Source organism: Serinus canaria, chromosome 9, assembly GCF_022539315.1.
Source record: "Serinus canaria isolate serCan28SL12 chromosome 9, serCan2020, whole genome shotgun sequence".
In the NCBI taxonomy this organism is placed as follows: Eukaryota; Metazoa; Chordata; class Aves; order Passeriformes; family Fringillidae; genus Serinus; species Serinus canaria.
In genome coordinates, this window is record NC_066323.1 from 16,676,766 (window position 1) to 16,696,965 (window position 20,200).

Here is a 20,200-nt window from a genome sequence, read left to right on the forward strand (position 1 = left end):
TTTCTTTTCTTTCTACTGCCTTGGGATTTGAAAAGAGGCAGGATGACTTACTTGCTAGAATATGTATTTTTCTTTAGCTTTTCCTCCATTGCCATGAACCTATTTGGAACCTGGTTAAAGATGAGCATCCTTATTCAGTCAAGGTAGATGAATTAGGTAGACTGATTTCTGACATGGTAATGGTTGCCAGTCACAAATATTCAGACAGCTTGTTTTTACAAAAACCTCTACAGATCCAAAAATTTTTCATGCATTGTAACCTGTGAAACTATTTGGAAAAAAATTGCAGCTAGAAGCCATAATTTTTTCTCCTCTGGATGGAGTTTTGATGACTCCCATGAGAAGTGGAAACAATAACTCAGGGAACAAAAAGTGAGAGAGCCACACAGGAAATTAACAGTTACTTCTGAATCAGAGCAGGAAGACACAGCCACAAAGCCCTTGGGCAGCAAAGGTGCAGACATACCCAGCAAACAAGGGGATGAGATCAGGGAATTGTGCTGAATGGGAGCAGAGCTAAGAGATACTGAGTTCACAACCAGTGACTGAACAAGCTGCACCTGCTCCTGGGCAAGGTGCCACTGCTCAAGCAGGTATTTGCAGACAGGTAATCTCCTGTAAATTCAGGTTTTCAAAAGTTCTGTAAGTTCAGGTTTTCAAATGTTCCACACCACTAAAGGGCTCCAAGCTTTGTTCTGCAGACACTGTCTCATAACTGGAGCCAAGAATATGAAACAGGCCATGCCTGGAGAGAGCAGACTGCTATTTTGGGATGAGCTTTGTCTTTACATGGAGAATCCTTGCCATTCAAAGGCCCTCTAAAAACATAACTGAGGGCATAGCTAGCTGGGAACAGCTACCTGGGGGTGTTTAATGTGTGGTTAACACTCTCCATCAGCTGCTCTTGTGAGTGCTTACTCCTCTGAAGGGATGAGCTTCTCACTTTTACAAAATGCCACATTCAGCTTCCCCAGCCAAATTTTAAGACTTGACTACAACCTGTGAACTGGGCACTGTTCCTGCACCTGCAATCAGTCTCAGGCAGCCTTGGCTTGGAGAAGTGTGCGGGGCTGTGCTCTCTTTTGTGCTGTCTTTCCCAAGTCCCACCCTTGAGCCTTTCCTCAAGGCCAGGATAGCCACACTTTTGCAGTTTCTAGATGCTGAGGTTTGCCTGGGGCAGCTGGCAGGCCTAACAATCCCCTTTGTTGGACAGATCTGTGACCCTTAAGGATTTATTTTAATTACAAACATTAGCATTGCACATGCAAGTAGTTCAGCTTCCCAGAATCTAGGAGTCTAGAGGAAGGAGACTACAATTTGTAGACACAGTTGGAAATGTCTCTGAGAAATAATCAAGTTTTTCCTCAAATGCTGAAGCTCTGAATGATATCTGAATGCTACAAATATTGGCATGCTGCCTACTGCTTCCAATTAGCTTCTAATTACACAGTGTAATGCATGGAATATAATGCAAGAGGCAAATTTGTCCATTAATATGAATGTGATGAGACCACAGAGGATGCATCTGTATGAGCTGCTGAACTGGCTTAAGAGTGATTGATTGCCTTCATTTCAGTTTTATTCCCAGTTTACAGTGTTGCTTGGTTTGGGGCTTGGAATTTATTAAGATTTGCATCTAGAATATTAGAGCTGAAAGCTTTCATCTCATCTAGATTTCCTAGAATTAAGAATGTTAAATAAAATATGAGGGGAGGAAGGAAGCCAAGGAACACCCCAAACATTTAATGCTAGAGTTGGGCTGTTTTGAAGGATTCTGAGAAAAATGTGTGGAAGTTCAGAGTGCAGACAGATTTCTAGTGCTTACTAGAAAAAATATACCTTGCCCAAGAGCTCATTCTGCTCATTCTCACTTCTAAGAGTGAGAATGCCAGAACAAAATGAAGGTGTTAGCTACATATTTTTCAGCAGAAAGAAAGTTTTGGGAGGAATAATGGACAAGTAACCTTCCACTGCCATTATGCTGGTTTCCTGTGGGAGTAAAGGAGAGAGAAGATGCAATGCAGGGGCTGAGTCACAAGATCAAGTCTCTGTATTTTTACCAGCTTTCACATCCAGAGGTGTCAGGATTCCATGGCTGCTGATTCCTGGCCCTAGCTCATTGCCCACAGAGGGAACAGCAGAAATGCCAGAAGTCCCTGAGTGATGGGAGCCTGGGAGAAGCAAAGCAGGGACATTTCTGTGTGGCTCTGCTTGCACTGCAGGGCTGGCTCCAGGGGCAGCTCCCTGCCCTGCCCTGCCCAGCACGGGGCTGATGTGCTCTCCAGCATGGACATCTGGCTGGAGACAGAGGCCAGTGAGGGCCTGCAGGGCTGTCCCAGCTGCACAGCCCCCTGCATGCCCTCCCACAGCAGAGCCACAGCACCCAGCAGGCTCTCCACCAGGGTGTGGGATGGAGGTGGGGTTCAGGTCCCTCACCTCACACCAGTGGCATCAGCCATCCTCCCAGGGCAGCTCTCTGACCTCTCTCCAGCCCAGCAATCCCTGCCCTGGCCAGCACAGGGAAACCCATCCCAGCAGGGCTGGGGGAAGCTGCTGGGTCAGGAGGAGAGATGCTGGCCCATTTAGGCAGTGCCTGCTCCCCACTCCTCAGTGTGGGAAGGCTCCCCTTGCTGGGACATGCTGGGAGCAGTGTGCAGCACAGAGCATCCTCCACCCACCTCTGGGAGCCTGCCTGTGCCCTGCACCCTGCCCCTGCTGAGCTGAGGGCCAGGAATGACAGCACCCTGTCTGCTGCCTGGAGCAGCTTCTGTGAGGAAATGCACAAAATAGCTCTTAAATTGCATTTTCTGCCAGAAAACTGTCTGCAGATGGCAAAGGCGAAGCAAAAAATGAAGTGGCTTTGTAGAAGTCACTGAAGAGGATCAGTCTGAAAATGATTCTGTGTGTTCAAACCCTCTATCTATAGACACAGCAATCAAGTACTTAGGAGATTATGAATGGTAGGTGAGAAGGTGACATTTTTCTTTTAGAAAGGAAAGCATATTTTTCTTACCCATGCTGCCCTTCATAAAGTTATGCTGAGAAAGATCAATTCACTGAATTTCTCCTGCTGCTTTCTTTGAAAAAAAGTTTGAATGCACAGAGATATCTGAGACCTTTTTTCCCCCTGTTCACTAAGTACTATTGAGTCTATTGAAAAGACTGAAGCCTTTGTCAATACACCCCAGGTTCAGACAGCAATAGACTTTATTTGGAATTAAGTACCACCATTTTCACTTGAGCTTGGGGTGCTTGAGGGGTATTTACCTACCCCTTGTCTGCAGAGACCTAGTTTTATGTAGTCTAACTTTGATATTTGTTGCAGCTGCACATTTAGATTCCTCTTGCTTGAGTTCCCCTTCCCACATTTTTTCTGTCTCCTCTCAAGCAAAGCCAATGCTTTTGAAGGAACACCTTGTGCAGCAGCAGGCAAGGGGAGGAAGTTTGGGTTTGGTTTTGTGTCATTCACAGGTCACTACTGGCACACTCTGCAATTTATTATTGCTGCAACACACCCACTGCAAGTCATGCTGAGACTGCAGTCAGGTCATGTCCTGCAGGTCACTTACCTTCAGCACTGACATCAAAAGGTGCTTTGGGAAATCTTTCCCCACAGCCCTCTTCCTTTGACTGCTGCTATTGCACTGGCACAGGTGACTGATGTGACATTGCCATCTGTGCTCCCAGTGCCCTCTCTCAGCCCAGCAGCCTCACTTCTGACAGACACTGGCATGAAAGGGGACTGTGCTCAGGGGTAATGGACCCCAGTGCCTTGCTGGAGGTGCTTTCAGAAGAGGGCAGACATTCAGGGAAGGAGAGAGCAATTCCCCTGCAAGGGCTGAGCACCCAGAGGGTGAGGGATGCCAGGGAGCCCAGCCCTTCTGGCAGTCCTGGCAGGGTCTGTGCAGCCCAGCTTACACAGCTGGGCCACGCTTGGAGCCATGAAAGGGCCTTTTTTCCCTGGGCTGGTTGGCTGGTTGTTTTACTTTCAGATCACTTAACAAACAGGAAATGAAGAGGACATCAAACAAAAGGGCAAACAGAGCTCCACACATTTCACTGCTCAGGCTGGGAAACTCAGAGTGAGTTTCACTGAGGGCTGGGAGTTCCAGGGGTTGTGCATCCCTAGCTGTGACCCGTTTCTTCTCAGCTCTTCCCTTTCATACTGTGACTATGAAAGGACTTTTTGTTTAACCAGCATGGGGAATCCTTTGTTTCAGCTGCCCAAAAGCCAGACATCTACTTAATTTAAAACATAAATGGAAAGAGAAGAAAGCAAAACAGAGTTAATGAGAGAAATACAGCCTTCACTGCCTCTGTGGACCACAACAACAGGTAATTTTCAGAATCCTGCTACCATTGCAATTAGGAGCCCAAGCCAACTGAAGATTTTCTGCAGTTTAGGATGGAGATAGATTTAAGAATGTATGTTCATCTTGGGTTACTTTTGAAAGGATATTTCTGAAACAATCCCCAGGAATTTATCCAAGCTACTCCTATTTCCTCTGCACCTTTCTCACTAACCCAGTTTTCTTGCAGTGCAGTCAGACAGAATTTGAAACCACCAAAGAGGAAAAGATGCTGCTCACACAAATGCCAGACCAACTAGAAACGAGATGGCTCATAAACATCATGAAAAATCTGTTCCCAGGAGATCTCAGCAGTCCCACAATTTCATATTGCTCCTTACATCTCAGACTCACAGCATGGAACATGCAGTAATGCTGATCAAAGTCCTCCCTGTCTGTGGTGCCTTGAGCAGACAGGCATGTCCCTGTGTGCTAACACTGGCAGTCAATGCTAGGAAATTGCTTTCCTTCTCCAGTTCTGCTTTCCTATTCTGAAACCAGTGTAAGGTCACAAGCACATTTGTTAATGGAGTTAAAAGCAGAGTGCATGGAAATATACTCTTACTTTTCACACTGGTTGCCACATCTTTTGAATTAGCTTTAAATTTCAAGTTAAGGCTAGTGATTAAGTAAGCCACTCCTATTTCAAGGGCACCATCTTAAATTCTATTAAATTAATAATGTATACTTAACATTATTGCTTAGTCATAAATATATATATTTGCCTTTTTAACACACAAAGTATAATTCACCATGGCAGGACTGCCCTAATGTTCATCACCATCAGAGTAAAAAGCAGAGCAGGGTGTGATGCCAGGCTTTAGTCTCTTCTTCTACCTGAACTGCAGCATGTGGGGCCAGAATTTGTGACAAGCTTTTCTAAACTTCTGAGCAGTAAATACAATAACAACATCATACTGGAGAGGGTTGAGAACAGGGGCAAACCAGGGGCAAACCTGGAGTAAATACAGCACAGCATCCCAGCAGATGGGCAAAAGAGAGTATGCCCAGCCTTACCTGTGCTTCTGAACAGCACCAGAACTCTTCAAGGGTGTTTCAGAAGGCCTGGTACACCCCAAGCTGCAGAGCTGGTGCTTCCTTGGATGTAAGATGGACAGCCTCTGTACACAAGAATACAACAGAGATTTCTGCAGAGCCTTTGTAATGCTGCTCCATCCTCATGGCAACGTGGCTGGAGCCATTCCTAGGCAGACAGCCCTTCTTACAATCCATCGTGGGCCCCAGGCTAGTTATCAATGTCAGAGCATTTGTGACATCTTGGAGGGATTCTGCAGCACTCAGACTAGTAATGAGAGGAACTGGGAACAGAAAAATGATACATCTGAGAAATAGATCTCAGTTAATATTTGTTCTAGGCTTGATAAGCTACTAGTTCTAGGCTTGATACATACTACAGAAAGCACCAAAGTTAGAGATCCCAGCACTGACCTCCCCAGTAAATGATATGCAATATTTGATAGCCTAAAGATCAATAACCTAAGTTCACAGATCTTTATCATTATGAATTATTTTTACAGGGTTTTGATTAAGCATTTAGCTCTGTCATCAGCATATATGATGGACTAAACCACATTATACCTCAGCATTCCTGCATGTGAATGGTATTTGCCTTCAATGCAGCCAAGCCTGAGCCCAAGCCCTGATTTCTCTCTGTGGCAGTGCAGTCTTAGGCTTGAATCTGATGAAGATTTCTTCAGGTGAGAAACCCTCTTAAAATCAATGGAGTTACTTAACTCAGCAGAGAAGGATAATTAATTTGCTGAAACCATATGGATGGCAGGACACCCTCTGTGAATGTCCCCATCTCTCCTGTTTTCCATTCACAGGTTCAATGTCCAGTGGAACAATTATAAGAATCCAAAGGAAAGTAAGGCCAGCCCTCCAGTATGAGCCCTTGCTGGTGTCAGTAAACTAATTAGGTATAACTGACATTTCTTTGGCAGACAAAGCCCAAGAGTACAGAATTTCAAAGTATTTTTGCTGATCTGGCTTATTTCACTCAACAGAACTGGGGAACTTTAATAGCAAATGCACTTTTCCTCCAGTAAAAAAGGGTCTACACAAGGACTGTTTTGTTGGCATAGCTGTGCTGGCAAATCTCTTCAGCACAGACTGATCTCCACAGAACTGTAGAGGGAGGCCAAAGTTCAGATTCATAAACCAGAAACCACTGGGTACCAGCTGAGACCTGAGTGTGCTTTTGACCTTAGACAAGAGTTTTAACATCTTTTACTGTAGCTTAAATTGGCTTCTATTTCTGTGAACAAAGTAAACATTCACAGGTAACCTGCTGCATTGTAACTTGTGAACCAAAGTGAAGTGGCCCAAGCACCTGTGGAGCAGTCAGGGGAAGGGAATGCTGATCTTCCCTCTTCTCAAACCTGACACAGAATCAAAAAACCTCAACACTAGCATGTTCTGACACTGACTGAAGTACAAGTTCTGTTTTCCATCACTCCAGTGTCCATTACTCACCAAATCTTCACCAGACCAAGAGGGTTTTGCTTTTTGTTGGGGGGTTTTAAGCCAAAGCTCTTGGGACCTATTTTTGGTCTGGTTTGTAATGCCAGATCTGATTGTAAGTCTCAAATGATGAGACTGAGTCTTCCCCAATGTTTATATGTAACCAAGCAGACTGAAGACAATCAATAAAGCAGAGATCATCTCAATAAAAGATTGTATACATTTCATTAAGTCATTTAAGTGCATCTGTAAGTAACTGCATGAACAGCTTCCAAGTGGAGCACTGTGAAACTCCATAGCAACACTAATGACATCAGGGAAAAGAATGAGCCTTTGAAAAAACAGAAAGCTGGAGAGGTCATGGCTTTCAGCCACACTTGATCTCTCAACATTCAACATAAAACATCCTGTTAATTCCCCCAGCTGGTGAAGAACTGAATGCAGGAGATGGGGGTGATGCTCTCCTCCACACTGATGCCATTTTTAACCACACAATTGTTTCTTCACCTGTGGTAACTCTTGGAACAATCCTGGGCCAGGCCTCAGCTGGCTCCTCTTAGAAGCAGTGATTAGGACAGCCAGTACCAATGGTCAAAGAAAACACAGTATGTGATGTTGGAAACAAATTCCTACTCCAGAGAATCACTCTGTGCAAAAGCCCTTTTCATACAACAGCACCAATTATTTCAGAGTTCAAAGCCATAGCTTTAAATGCTAGTGGGGAAAAAAAAAAAAAACCAAACATCTTTAATTCTGTCCTGGCTCTTGTCAACTTCACATTTGTAGCACCAGCATCTTCTGCCCTTTATGGTGCAGGTATCACCTCAGAGCTGTGTGCAAGCTCTGACTGGGTCCAGATGTGCAGAGCAATTGAGAGGATGTGGATCCACATGTTGAAGCAGCCCCAGGCTCTTTGCTCCTGTGTGGAGAGCAGAAAGAAGGATGAGCACCACCCTGGGCTGCAGGTGGGCTGGGGAGGGAAGCCCTTGTGTGGCTGCTTTGCAGGGAAGATGAGTGCCCTACATCAGCACTGCAACACACAGGGAAACAGAGAGGATTGGAGTGTCACTGCTGAGGGCTTGGGGTGACAAACCCAAAGTGTTCACAGCACAGGGGACAGAGTCTGCACAACAGGCACTGTGCTCCAGCCAGCTCAGGAAAGGAAAGCCTAACCCAGCCAGGAAAACACTCTGAAAAATCCTTCAGACATTTGAAACAGTGCTTGTTATTTTTAATATCTGCATTTCAGATTTTCCTGGGGTTATTGTTGTTCCTATCCTTTAACAAGTAGAAAGAGACGTGGAAGAGCTAAGATATTTCCTGATCTATTTTGTTTGCCTTTAGATAAATAAACCTGCAAACGTTTCAAAAGATGCTCTGAGTTCTGTTTCCAATACACACGACCCACGTCATTTCCTCTCAGAAATATGTTTGTGGGAATGCTCCACCAGCTCTTGTGTTGACATCCATAACAGTCAACTTCTGATTTCAAATTAAAGCAGTCAGTCACCAGAACTTCTGCACATGGCTGGGCCTCACTGGCACTTGGGGGACACTTCTCTAAAGTATCACTTCTCTAAAGTCACTGCTCTAAATCCACACACTTCTCTTCTGCAGGTTGTGATGCTTTCCTGTGCTGCTGGAGCCCCTTACAGACATTGTTTTGCCCTGATGTAGAACTTTGTCAGTAAAATCCCAGGTACAGACTGAGTGGTGTTGGCAAAAGAGTTTTTCTGGGGGCTCCTTTTGCCTCAGAACAAACAAGGAGCAGTGGCACAAGTGATTGTGATCCTTGGGACTGATTTCATTCCAATGGAGTAACAGTTTGTACAACAGCAGCAGCAAAGCAAAAAGCTCTTTTAACCCCTTGCCAGCTGGATGCAAGGAATCAATTCCAGCTTTTTCTGCACTGCCACACCTTCCAAGTGCTTTCCCAAGATCCCCACAGATAACAGCCAGTGCAATCCTCAGCCCAGCAATAAAGCTGATCCTGCTCATCAGAGCCACCACCCAAAGATCATGGAACTCCAGGCAGCAGTACATCCTGCTGCTGGAACACCCACCCCTGCCTGCATCTTGCCTTCTATTGATGTTTAAAAAGCCCTTATCACCTTGAAAAGAGAGCCAGCATGCAGGATTTGAAGTGTGGGTCCTGCAGGCTGAAAGGCTGCTGTTCAATGTCTTTCTGTTATTCCATGGCATGTCAAAGGAGGGGATGTAAGGTCATTAGTGCATAACATTTTAGCTACTGACAGCTTGACTGAAGAAACCAGGCTCTGTTGGAATGCTCCCTGCTTTTGTTCAGTAGGATACCAGGTTTGATATGTATTGGGATCATTTTCCTTATAAAAGAAGGATTCCTTCATGAAGAAAAAAAAAAAAAAAAACAAACCCAAACCCCTCACTTCTAATTTGAAGTGCCTGAGTGTTTCGGGGTTTTTTAAAGTCTTTTATAAGCTGGGGAGGAAAGATCTCTAGTGCTCATAGGACGTGAAGGTAACCTTCAAAAAGTGAGTCAAATATAACCTCTGCAGTAACGCCTACTTGAGTTGCAAAGAGCTTGAAGCAAGAACATATTAACTGTCCAGTTCTGCTTCTACAATAATTATCCACACCAGCTATTTCAGTGCTCAGCCAAGACAGGTGAAAGGAACATGGTCATTACTCCAGGGATCTGTAAAATACCGTGTTGAAAACTGCCCCACATCAATTCCCCTTCCCCAAAAAGACAAAGGACCAGGTAAAAGAGTTTAAATTAAATGCTTGTGGGTATTGTTTTATGCCTTTGTAACTTCCTATCTCTTGTGTACACTGAGGCCAAAGTTTCAGGCTTTTATCCACATTCAGAAATGTAAGAAAAAAAAATTAAAGTCATAATGTAGCCATTTGACTTTTAAGGGCAGAGAGAAATACATCATTCTTAAGCTCACATTTAACCCGTGAGAGAGCTGACAAGGTCAGCAGCCACACGTGACCTGTATCTCTTTTCTGAAGACAGCAGATTCTGATGGATCAGCATATGATAAACTGGTCCTGAAAGGTTAAAGCCTGCTGAAAAAAGGTGAGCATGTTTTCATGGCTACACTTATACATCACATTTATTCACTTACTCTGGTAAAGACTCACCCTTTAGCTCAGTCTGTTCAAGATGAAATCATTACTGTAAGTCATCACCTCCTCCTTCACACCAAAGGACCTCATTCTTGTCACCATATATTTATGTTGCTGAAAACCAATGACAAATGTGTGCTGTGGGAATAAATCCAAAGTGCAGTCCTGATAACAGTGTAGGAAGAAACACAATCACCACAACACAAAAGAGAACCACCCCACTAGTCCATAAGACAATGCAATGAAGAAGCCCATTTCCAAGCTCACTTCAATGAGAAATAAAAACCAAGCCTGTCAAAACACAGATTGTACCTCTCAGCCTTTCAGCCCAAGGGAATGAATGCCAGAAATAAATAGCAAAAGCAGAAATGCCAGCAACCACAGCCATCTTACAGGCTGCTTAAAGGGCAAGCTTTGATCCTGTGGTGGTGTGGGGAGATGAGAGGACAGGGTGGGTTCCCATTTCTGAAGCACCACATGGTGCAAGCTTCCTTTGCTCTAAGCAAGCTCTAGATTTGTGTCCAGCACAGCCCACTGCATTGCTCAGGAGCAGGAAAAGAATTGTACAGGTTTCCCCCAATTCTCCCCCAAAGTGCCTTTTACCTTAGAGAGACCCTTGAACCCACAAACACCATCAAGGGTAAGGCAGTCTTTTTGGTTCCTCTGCAAGATTTCCTCCAAGTCAGAGCCTGTTTTAATTTCCTTCACAATAAAACAATATATGTCTCTGTCTCTAGTTTCTATGGAGTTTAGGGAAGGGAGAGGCAGAAGTGCAAGACTCCTTACAAGCAATGCTCTGAGCAATGTTCCTCACTATCCTTCTGTGGCATCAGACATTCATTAAAAAAGTCTTGGCTGTGCTCTCTTCCTTGTTAATAAAGCTGTGTGGAGCTGTGGAGTCCTGCTCCAGGCACAATCCCTACCATAGCTCATCTTTATTGAATTCAGTTCCATTGTACTTATATTTTCTTAGCACGAGGACTTCTGCAATTTCCAACCCAAAACTTGCTGAAGCATTTGTAACAAACACTGTGGGTCTCTTTCTCCTTTCCTGAGTTATCCAAGTTCAAGCTGGACAGACTCGAGACACTTCCTATCTGGTTGCAAATTGTCATGTGTTCTCCATTGGAACAGATCCCAGTGGAAAACTTTTAGCTGGGATTCAACAGCCTGTTGCAATTTCCCCTTGATTTTATGGCCAAAAAGATGAAGGAACCAAGCTCTTCTATTTTTTCACAAAGGCTTCTTACCATTGGGACTATGCTCATCATTAAAACAACAGCAGTAGTAAAGGCCTTTGAGGCTTACAGAAAGTCATTTTAGACTAACCAGGAGAGGAGAAGACTGATGCAGAAAGCTGCCACCACTGCCTTCCTGTCCCTGTCCTTACTGGCACTGGGCATTCCTCCTGCCAGGAGGATTCCTATGCACAATCCTTGAAGAGAAGGGAGCCAAAGGCCAGGCTGGTCACCACCCAGGCAGAGCTCTCCTGCCCACCCTCTCCCACAGCAATGGGAGCTGCTGGCTTCCTGTCAGCCCCTGACACCAAAGCTATGCTCACAGCAAGAGCTGGATTCTGCCTCAAGCACCAGCTCTAACTAAAAAGGAAAGCAAAGAGCACATTACCCTGCTGTTTCACGGAGAACCAAGGTTAGCACAATCTATCATCTCTAGATGAAATGTTTGCAACCAGCAGATCCATCCATCTTCTCTGGGTGCAGTCATTTTTGCCAGTCTTACTTGTGTTGGTAAAAAGGGGCAGCAAAGAGCCTTTTATCTGAAAGCACGTTTCCCAGGAGATCAAAAGTATATTCTTTAGTTTTCAAATCTTCCCTCTTTATCCTCACAGTTCCCATATAGGGGAAAAAAACGGCAAAATGTTAGTGAGAGTATATATAAATCACACCAAGCCCTGATCCTCTTATCCAGTAACCATAACACATCATACATTGAAAGTCTTTCTCTGAGAGAGTAAAATAAATTACATTTTCCTTGCCAGCATACTGAACCTTCCGTTGGTTATTGTAAATTACTGAAAGCACAAAGGTATAGTCTTTGTGTGCTCTTCTTGGAATATGGAATATGAACATCAAAGACAGCAGTTATCAGAAACTGCTCTTTCTCTGCCTCTGCTTTTGACAATGGGCTGAGCTTCTCCCAGCCATTACCAAGTTAAAAGAAACAAAATTTGACAAACCATTAGAGAAAACAATTGTTACCAAAGATAACAAATTATCTCTGCTATTAATATCACCATAACCAAATAACTGGCATTCAAACAATTAATTATAGCATAAAAACATAGATATAAAAGAGGTGAAAAAACCATATATTCCTTATAATTTTTTTCAACATTCAAGGTTTTTAAAATGCTACGACCTCTACAGCTGTTGAAAAGAATCATTGCCATCATCAAAATTTCATTTTTAAACAGTAGAAGATCATGTTTTTGCATGTGACAACATTAGCCAGTGTGTAATCATCCTACCTTAATTTTTTTGCCAGTCTGTTTTCAGAGTCAAGGTGAGCTTGGCTTTTACTCTGAAACAGGACACAGCAAGATACAGAGTTTTTATCTAGGGATTCTAGAACAAAATTGCACTTTTTTTGCATTCTTCAAAAACAACATAAGAATTTGTCTCTTTCCTAATAAGAAAATTATCACAAGCATCACCACCACATGCATTGGTCCCATTCAAACTCAGAAATCTATTTTAATTCTGGGGGTACCACAAAGCTGCCCACAGCTGTGCCCCACCTGTAGCCCTAGGGTGGTCTCAGAAATGATGCTCCTGTCCTGTACAACTTAGGCTCAGGTAAGAGAGCAAAGCAACCTGAAGTTACTTCATGAATTAACTTGTATGGACTGTTTTCTGTAACAGAACAGAGGATGCCTGCAGGTTTCTATAGTGTTTCCTGAGCACCTGTACTTTCTCTTGAAGGTCTCAGTCTTTTCCCAACAGATTAATTAGAATCAGCAACAGCTGAGATTCTCCATCATGTTAAAACCTTGCCTTCTTCCAAGCAACATACATGACTCATCAGCTCAATAATTACAACAAACAAACCAGATTTCCCATCTGTCTCACTCTGGGTAGAGCCCACTTATAGCAATGCCTATAGATGCTGCTTTGGACGTGCTGCAGAGGCTGGAGGAGCGAGGAGCCACAGCCACCCTGACCTCGTGGTGCAGAGCAGGACTGGTCCCTTCACTCCCTGTGCACTCAACAGAGAGAGAGCAGATAGGAAAGGCAGTCAAATGGGAAGAGAATGTCTCTTCTCCTTGTCAGGAAGGCATTTTAATTATGTTTCTCAGTGTTAAAATGCACCACGATTGCTTTGTTTTATAAACACTGTGGAGCCTGAGGCACACATTTGTATCACAGCTGAGTGCTTTCATTGCATATTGTATTTTTAATTGTTCCTCAGAAGATCAAGCATCTTTCCACTGAGAAATCTAATACATTATTATTACTTCTGATTCCACAATTATTTGGATCACTGTGGTGCATGTCAGCCACATGACTCCTGTGTATCTTTCTTTTTCTTCCTCACTCAAAGGATTCAGTTGTTTGGATTATGCAATCATTTTGTTAATACCAGGACAGATGGCCACAATGAAAACACACAGGGTACTCTCTCTGATAGATACTTGCCAATATCAACAGGAAAGATCAGAATTAAATTCATGAACTTCAGAGAGAAAGCACAAACTTGTTCTTGAGCAGCAAATGGCATAATGCTTTAATGTACAGAGAACAGCCAGTGCCAGTCCATAGATATGCAGGTTGAGAGACCTGAATAATTCAAAGCAGGGTCTGAAGTCACCTGTAGAGGTCGAATCACAGAGAGCTGCAGATGCCCTGTTTGTCACAAATGGCACAAGGTCAGGTGTGGAGAGGAAGCAGGAGAAGAATCCGGTGCTTTTCCACCCAACAGGTTTCCTAACACCAAAGTTAAATTGCCACCTTCCTGCTGCAATTGAAGCCCACATCTCTCACTCTGCCTGCCCACTACTGATTCACCTCATTCTTCAGTCTGGAAAATTCTTTCTTTATCTGCCTTCTGCCACCTCTAAAGCAGGACAAACCAAGGACCTGTGATTTGACCTCATGCCCCCCCAGCAACACCACCAGTAGCATCCAGTGACCTTGGCACTGAGCCCATAACTCCTGGGGGAGCTGGGGGCACACACAGCTAAACACACATGTCTCACCATGTGCTGTGAGCAGGGGAGAAGGTTTCCTACCCAGTGCAGAGAGAATCCAGATTTCAGCTTGAAAATTTGCAGATTTGGCTGCTACAGTCACCAGACCCCAGCTGCTGAAAGGAAGTCTAAGACATCTGGAAAATTTCCATCCTCCTGCTACTGCCTGTTCCCATGGCGTCATTGCTAGCTCTCAACCAAGACAGAGACTCTCAGATGTCACCCAGTAACACCAGGAAATCATCTCCCTCCACAAAGGGCTTTTGCATGTGAGAACCTTAGCCAGAATGTCCCACAGAAAGGGCTTGTGGCACAGAGGGTCACCAAGGAGCAAGGAGATTTAACAAGAGAATGCCCCCAACCAATGAAAACAAAATTTTTAAAGGTTAAAAAAGAGTAAACATTAAAAGTTTGATCTGACCGTTTTTACCAGCAAAATGATGTTAAATAAGACACCACTGACCCAAGAAAGCTAGATGAAGGAAAAAGACAATTTGCTTTCTCAAGCATATGGTCTCAGACACCTGGTAAAATTTTGTTGGAGCTTGGTAAATCCAGAAGTCTCAAAATAATTAACTGGAACAAAGTATGAGAGGAGAATTGGACATCATTGCCGAGAGCCCTGTATTTCTTTAAACCAAGTGACAAAGACCAGATCCTGCTCAAGCCAATATTCCTTGTCTTTTCAATCAAAATGCAGGCTCATACACTGAGCAGACACTCTACCAAAGCTTACACCTCTATATTCTCTGAGCCTAAACCTCAAGATGAGACGTGCTATTTCCAATACCTCCAAAATCTCAATTTAGATGTCTCTGGTTTCCAGCCTAGGGCTCACACACCCTTGCAAGAGCACCAGGATACAGTATTTGCTCATTTGTCTGCATTGCTCTCAGGCAGAAATGGGAAACACATATCTGGGCCTAATGGAAGTGGACCAACATTGAATAAATTATCTGCTACAGGTCATTCAGGGAACTGTCTTTGCACTTTTGTCTTCAAAGTTTTTCCTTGTATTCTTTAGCTGTTAAAGCAGAAGGATAAAGAGGAAATTCTACCTCAGTTTCTTTATCAGCTGGATCAACATGTACATACATCCTTCTGCAGCCATATTTCAAGGGGAAAAATCTTCAGCTGCAAGTAGCAAAAGGTAGTTTGGGTATGAGTGCAATGGTGGGAGACAAAACCAGGACTCCTTTGCAAATATGATTGTACTGGCCCACATACCTATTCAAGACCTAATGTAAAAACTGGTTTTTGTCTCAGCCTAAAGTAAGACAAGGGAATTAATCTATGTTCATTGAAGTGAAGCACATTAACAGATGTCAGCTTTTCATGAACCTGACCTTCTACTGGAGAAATTTAGACACTGGCTTTTGCTATCCAGAAATAGGGGAGACTTTGGAGAGCAACTGAAACCAACTTCTGGAAATATCTGGCTTGATCAACACGTTTCCTCTGAGAAAATGGGAACGATGAAGGCTGTGTCCATCTCAGCAGACATCTTTCAGAGCAGAATTATAGATAACACTGTGGTAAACTGATACAGAGAAAGATAAAGTCCTGGATTTACATACCATGCTCCCAGAAGAGCTCAGGCACTTCCCAACAGATCTGAAGTACTTGTCCTGTGCTGATTTATTTCCAATCAAGAATATTTTTTCCATACTGGCATTTTAAAACAGGTTTTCTCATACTAATTTCCATGCTGTTACAAAGAAAATGTTACAAACTAAAACTTAAGAAGTAACCTTGAGAAAGAATCATTCTGAGTCCTCATTTCAGTCCTTGTATTCCCTCACTCACTTATTCTAGCTGTCATCCCATTGTCTGGTTCATTTTTCATTAAACATGGTTTTGACAAATAGACATTTTGTAGTGAAAACAGTTGCAAAAAAGAACACAGCAGTATTTTTATTCAGAGCAGTTCTAAAGACTATTGAGTAAAACAGAAGGATGACATGCCAGCTGAGTTTATTTACTCCATCTGACTTACAAGTTTTATCTCAGAGTTCTTTAATGGAAGCCCATGAACAATTAAGACAATGGATATGACTAGCAGTGATACTTTCCCTAAATGGAGCACTTCATCACAGCTGTTGAGCACTGGCAGAGTCCCACTCCTTTCATTTGCACAAGCAACTCCAAACCCTTCCATCATGCAGATGAAAACTGCCATAAGGATTTCCCACACACCCACACCACCACTGCTGGCAGTAGAAGTGCAATTTCCTGCTGATCACACAATGTTTTCTCACTCAAACCTACCAAGTGAAGCTTCCCATAAAAGTACTTTCCAGCACTGGGTCCCATCTCCCTTCAGCAAGTTATAAGTAGGGCAAAATGAAGATGTATTTCCCACGTAAATTAAAATTGTTCTTATGATTGCAATATTTGTGTCCCCAAGAGAAGAAGAGTGTTTGAGGTGGGTGGATAAACAAATATTCTAATCACATTCTTTTGAATGCTGCAATTTGATTTCAACATCAGTTAAGTTTTTCCTTTTTAATTTCTCCTCTTCGCTCAGTGGGAACGATAAAAAAACCCAACAAAAACATGTCCTTGTAACTTACTGCTTTTCGATCTGTTATGATTTATTTGCATGTTTATTTTCCTTGTTATAATGATTGGCTTAATGTATTTTCCTTTTTTTATTCCTGTTTTCACAGGGCATTTCAGGGATCAGCTCCACTTGATTTCTAGCTGCTGAGTGATTAACCCGGGGGGAGTCCATCTGCAAACCCCAGGAGCCAGCTGGGTTACATTCCCTCATGCTTCCAGCTCCACTGGCTGTGTTTTCACCATGCTGCCAGGCTGGCTTCCAGCTGCTCACCTCACAGCTCTGGTGGTGAGCAAGATGGGCTCAGGTTCATGTGGCTCTGTGCTGACAGAACACTGGGCACAGGTCACAGCTGCTCTGGACATGGGTCAGGCCCTGTGTCCTTCCTGAATCTGCCTCTGGGTCAGCTTCACGCAGCCAGTGAAGGACAGAAAAGTCAGCTTTCAGAAGATACCAAGACCTGGAGTGTGGGAAAGGTGAGGAGGCTGTCCATGGGACGTGGCATGCAGGCTGTAACCCACCTCAGCAGCTGCTCGGTGCAAATGCCTCAAGGATGCTGCAGCAAACCACCTGCAGCAATGCTGCAGCTGCAGCAAACCACCTGCTTTCCTGCTTTACCAAGCTATCTTCACTGATTCCAGGGGACTAAATGCAAAGGGATTAAGGAAAATAAACCCTTAGGAAAATTAAAGAAAAAGTCTTAAAGCAGTGTCAACATGCATCCATTGTGTATGCAGCACTTACTTACATGTGGGAAGTGCTTAGGGGTTAATTTGGGAATGTTCAAGCCATTAAAACAGCAGCTCTGGAATTAGCTTCCTATGCAATGTAGTACTTTAAATAACATTCCTTTTGCATGGGCAGATTGTCACGTCCTGCAGTGACATGTTAACAGCTTTTAGTGGCAGCAGAGGCAATCTCTGAAGTCCTTTAACTAACAGGACCCTATTCATTTATTGGATTTATGGCTAAGCCATGCAATTGCTTACATTCTACAGGAAGACATTACATTTTGCCATCTACAGAACCCACTAGTGTCTGATGTTTTCCTAGTGTTTCCCTCTGTCAGTCAGTGACAGAAAAAACTCAAGAGAATTTGAGTGGAGTGGGGTCCTGGATCAGAACTGGAGAGAAGGCAGCCAAGGGAGAGAAATAAACAGTGGGACATGAGGGGACTGTGTGACACTACTGCTTGTAGCAAGGTTGACAAGGTTTGGAAGAGAAGAAATCCTGAAAAAACTACTGTGGGGAACATGGGAATGGCAGGAAGAGCAGCAGCCCAAGGAGAGCAAGACCAAGACTACAGAAATGAACTGAGACAAAGGCACTCAAACCATCAGGGGTAAATGCACAGTAAGAAGGTAATAAGTAAGTAATGGTAGGGTGACAGTTCACTCTGCATATTTATATTTCTCTTCACTTTGTATTCACAGAGCTCTTTGAAATGCAGGAGTAAGTTCTGGGAGGCTTAAAGGATTTAGCCATCTAGCTAAAATAAACAAAACACTCCTGTCTGCTGGAGAAGCAGTAGATAAGCCTAGTTACAAGAAATCCTTTAACCAGTTGTTACAAAAAGAAAAACAACCTAATAGAAACAACAAAAAACAACCAGAACCCAATTAAAAAACCGAAGAGCAACAACATAAAGCCCAACCCAAACCCAAACATTCAGCTGTGTCTTCCTTGTTATGTATGTGAGTGTTGCTGCCACTCCGCCTGTTCTGTGGGGCTTGGTGTCCCAACAGGAGAAAAGAAACACTTGAAAGATGGAAACACAAGAAGAACTTGGAAGAAACCATTCAAAAGTGTATTTATGATTATTCAAGCTGTCCCTTCCAGTCACTTTCTTTGTGCTCTTGCTCCTGGGAATGATCAGCTGCAGCTTTGAAACACACAGGAGTGCTCAACATCAAACAGCCAGACCACATGGACACGTCCCAGATATTACCACATCACTGTATTACACAAAAAGTCAAAAAAGTTTATTGCCCCTCCTCACTTGGACCATTATCTCTGCCCTCCATGTTTCCAAAAAAGGGTTGGTGGAAAAGATTACCAGAGCCAAAAATATTCTCATCCAGAAAGTACAGAAGAGAGCTTGAACTCAGACAATCCCCACTTGATATTTTTGCTTGTTATGAGCTGGCAAGGAGCTGAAATTTCAGATGGCAAAAACCCAAGAGCTATTTGGAAATCAATCAATACAATGAATTCTTCACATGAGAAGGCTGAAGAATGGGGGAGAAATAGATGTTATTTAAGCAGAACCAAGAGAATAATGACCTGGATGCAGGTAGAAGTCTCTCCTGTAATTCTGTGAACAGATTATTTGCTGCACTATTACCCAGTCTCCATCAGAAGGAACATATCTATTTTTCAAAACTGTGCTTAGGAGTATGAAGAAAAAACATAATGGGCAAGTTCCCCATGACACTGATGGGAACTTCCCATTCTGAAGTATGAGGAGGCTCCAAGTGCACAGCACACAGCCAGACTTCATTTCCCCTGCCACATCTGAGGTGTGCCTATTATCTCTTTTATCTAAAAGAACAAAAATATCCATTTGAACAGCACTAATATTTGAAGACATTGTCTGTGCAATGTTTAAGGACACACAGAATGAAATCTGGATGCAAGCCTTTTTAACAGTGCCAAAATTACTCACTAGGAAATGTCCATTCCTCACCTGAGCATTGCCTGGGCTGTCTGCCCTGTGCTCTGACCTGCAGCTACGTGTGGGCAGCCTTGTGCAGCTGCTCTGCTTTCTCAACATGTCTGAGAGCTCCCCTTGGTAACAGACCTTTGACATCTTTCACACATTCCTTTTCTGAGGCAGTGGAAGGACAATTTATTTTCAAGACACATAGCTATCCACCTTCCCCCTGGCCACTCTCCCAGAGGTCACCCAGTAATTCCATTTCAACACAATGCATTTTGCATGCTGGCATTATCTGATAGCTCTCCCTGTGTGTTTTAAAGACCTGTTTTCTGTGCTCACTGAAAATTGGCAAGTGTCACATGAGTGAATGAAGAAAGCAAGCAGTGCTCAAAGCCAAGGGGGAGTGACATTCAGACTGGTGGGGTACACTCTTTTAAGGTAGACATCCTAAATACACACCTTGTCAATTATTTACTCATCTCATCTCCATTAGGATCTGTTTACAAAGCTCCAAACACAAAAAAATACACTAAGTTCCCATTTCCCAAGCAGAGGATAAGAACTTGGGTTGTTTTCTCCTTGAAATGGAAACAATAGAAGTGAATATTACAGCCCTTCAAAATGTTTTTGACAAGACATTTTTCATTAAGCAAAATGTTATTTAATGACATCTGGAGTTTAGTTCAGGTATCTGGGATCTCAAGTGAAGTCACAAAGATCTCAAATTTTTAAAAAGTCTGACTTGGGAATCTGAAAATGGATGTTTCAACAGCTCTACTTCACAGACAGTAAAAGGTTTGATCTGGTTCCAGTGGGGAATTTCAAAACCT